The sequence below is a fragment of the Triticum dicoccoides genome, chromosome 3B (genome assembly GCF_002162155.2).
Source record: "Triticum dicoccoides isolate Atlit2015 ecotype Zavitan chromosome 3B, WEW_v2.0, whole genome shotgun sequence".
In the NCBI taxonomy this organism is placed as follows: Eukaryota; Viridiplantae; Streptophyta; class Magnoliopsida; order Poales; family Poaceae; genus Triticum; species Triticum dicoccoides.
In genome coordinates this window covers 144,818,483-144,821,564 of record NC_041385.1, presented here as the reverse complement: position 1 = coordinate 144,821,564, position 3,082 = coordinate 144,818,483, and positions in this window count along the sequence as shown.

Here is a 3,082-nt window from a genome sequence, read left to right as displayed (position 1 = left end):
GGAAGAAGAAATCTATATTTTGGGACCTGCCATATTGGAAAGACCTAGAGGTCTGCTCCACAATCGACGTGATGCACGTGACGAAGAATCTTTGCGTGACCCTGCTTGGCTTTTTAGGTGTGTATGGGAAGACAAAAGATACACCAGAGGCACGGGAGGACCAGCAACGTATGCACGGAAAAGACGGCATACATTAGGGTCAGGCCAGCTACGCTCTTACCAAAGAAGAGAAGGAAATCTTCTTCGAATGCCTACTCAGCATGAAGGTACCGTCTGGCTTCTCGTCGAATATAAAGGGAATAATAAATATGGCAAAGAAAAAGTTCCAGAACCTAAAGTCACATGACTGCCACGTGATTATGATGCAACTCCTTCTGATTGCATTGAGGGGGCTTCTACCGGAAAACGTTCGATTAGCCATTGTGAAGCTATGTGCATTCCTCAATGCAATCTCTCAGAAGGTAATCGATCCAGAAATCATACCAAGGTTACAGAATGATTTGGTGCAATGTCTTGTCAGTTTCGAGTTGGTGTTCCCACCATCCTTCTTCAACATCATGACGCACGTCCTAGTTCACCTTTGCGAAGAGATTAACGTTTTGGGTCCTGTATTTCTACACAATATGTTCTCCTTTGAAAGGTTCATGGGAGTCTTGAAGAAATATGTTCATAATCGTGCTAGGCCAGAAGGAAGCATCTCGAAGGGCCATGAAAATGAGGAGGTTATTGAGTTTTGTATTGACTTTATTCTTGACCTTAAGCCGATTGTTGTTCCTGAATCGTGACATAAGGGCAAACTGGAAGGAAAAGGCACGCTAGGAGGGCATAAAATAATATGTATGGACGGGCATTCTCTCACTGAAGCACACAACACAGTTCTACAGAATTCCGCCTTGGTGGCTCCGTATATGGAGGAACACAAGAATTTTCTACAGTCCAAACACCTGGAGAAGTCTGACGACTGGATTACACGTGAACAAACGAGGACTTTTGCCGGTTGGATGCAGAAACGTGCCCTGAATGATGGCGATATTCAAAATGACATGTACTCGCTGTCCCAGTTACCATCTTCGAATATAATGACTTCCAAAGGGTACCAGATAAATGGGAATACATTTTACACGATCGCCCAAGATAAGAAGAGCACCAACCAAAACAGTGGTGTCCGCTTTGATGCAACAACCAACACGGGAAAGGAAACATATTATGGTTACATAGAGGACATATGGGAACTTAACTATGGATCATGTGATTTGAAGGTCCCTTTGTTTCGGTGCAAATGAGTCAATATGACACGAGGCGGGGTAACGGAAGACCCGCAGTACGGAATGACAATAGTGGATCTCAACAATCTTGCGTATGCAGACGAACCATTCGTCCTAGCCAATGATGTGGCGCAGGTTTTTTATGTGAAAGACATGTCTACCAGGCCGAGAAAAAGAAAAGATAAGGAAGCGAATGGATCATACGACGAGCCAAAGCGCCACATAATTCTTTCAGGAAAAAGAAACATCGTGGGAGTGGATGACAAGACAGACATGTCAGAAGATTATGAAAAGTTTGATGAAATTGCTCCATTCACAGTGAATATTGACCCGAGCATCCAGTTAAATGATGAAGATTTCCATGGCTATGGTGCAAAGGGACACCCGCGAAGAAAAAATTTCACACCCAAAGATCTGGGATGTGATCGGCTTCACTATCATCACTTTCTTCTGTGTTTCACACCCAGGAGGGAATGTCTGTAATAGTTAAGGTAGTTATGTGTTTTGGCATTTGAAACGCGAAGAAATTTTATGTGCAAACAAATTCTTTTCATGCATTTACTGATTTTTTCTAGCTAAATGACCCTGAAATTGAAAAGCATTTCAAATGAACTCAGAAAAGGTTGAAAGTTGGCATGGTATCATAATTTCATACAAATAGCATGTGCAAAAAAGTAGAGAGGGTTACGGCAAAAACTGGATGCACTTCGTGTACAAAATGGACAATCTCTTTCGAAGTATCAGGGTTTCCGACGAAAACTGAACTGTTACAAAGGCATTTCATTTTTTAAATAACCTAAGCATTACCAAATTGAATATAATGATAAAACACACTAATATTAAACATAAAAAAAGAATCACTAAAAAACTTTTTTCAAAGTTAAGTTATTCACAAACTACTAATGATTCACACAAATTTCAAATAATTCAAAATTTAAACAATTCAAATTTGAAAACTACCGGCACTAACAGAAAGTTTGTAATTTTTTGTACCTAAAGCAAAAAAATTCACAAAGAAACTCTAAATACAGGAAAAAAACAACTCAAAAATAAATAAAACAAAAATAAATAAAGCAAAAAAAATTAAGAAAATAAAAAAGCCCGCCTACTGGGTCAAAGCGGCCTGCATACGACTAGGAACACAACCTTTTGTTGGGTCAGGATGCGGGCCCGCAAAGGCCTAGTAGGCCCACTGGGCGAAGAGGACAAGTAGGCCCAGTAGGCCTGCTTAGGAGAGGAGCTCGAGAGAGCTACCGCACTGGGGCTTATAAACTAGTGCGGTAGCCCCTCGGCTAGCAAGGTGAGACTAAACTTGCGCACCGCCTGGAGCCAGCGCACCCCCTTTAGTACCGGGTCGTGGCTCCAACCGGTACTAAAGACCCCCCCCTTTAGTACCGATTGGAGCCACAACCCGATACTAAAGGGGGTGCGCTTCCCGCAGCTTGGCCTGGCCAAAACAGACCTTTAGTACCGGTTGGTGGCTCCAACCGGTACTAAAGGTCCATCCTATATATACAACACTTGAAAAAAATTTCAGTTTCCCTCTATTTCCTCCCTCCGTCGCGCCGTCCTGCCCCGATTGACGCCGTCCCCGTCGATGTCGCCGCCCCCGCCCCTCGTCGCCGACCCCGGCCGTCCCCGCCCCTCATCGCCGCCCCCGTCGACGTCGCCGCCCTGGCCGTCCCCGTCCCCGTCGTCCCCGTCGTCCCCGTGGCCGCGCCCCGCCCCGCCCCGTCGTCGCCGCCCCGTCCCGTCGCCCCGGCCGCCACGCCCCGTCGTCGCCGCCCCGTCCCGTCGCCCCGTCGTCGCCGCCCCGT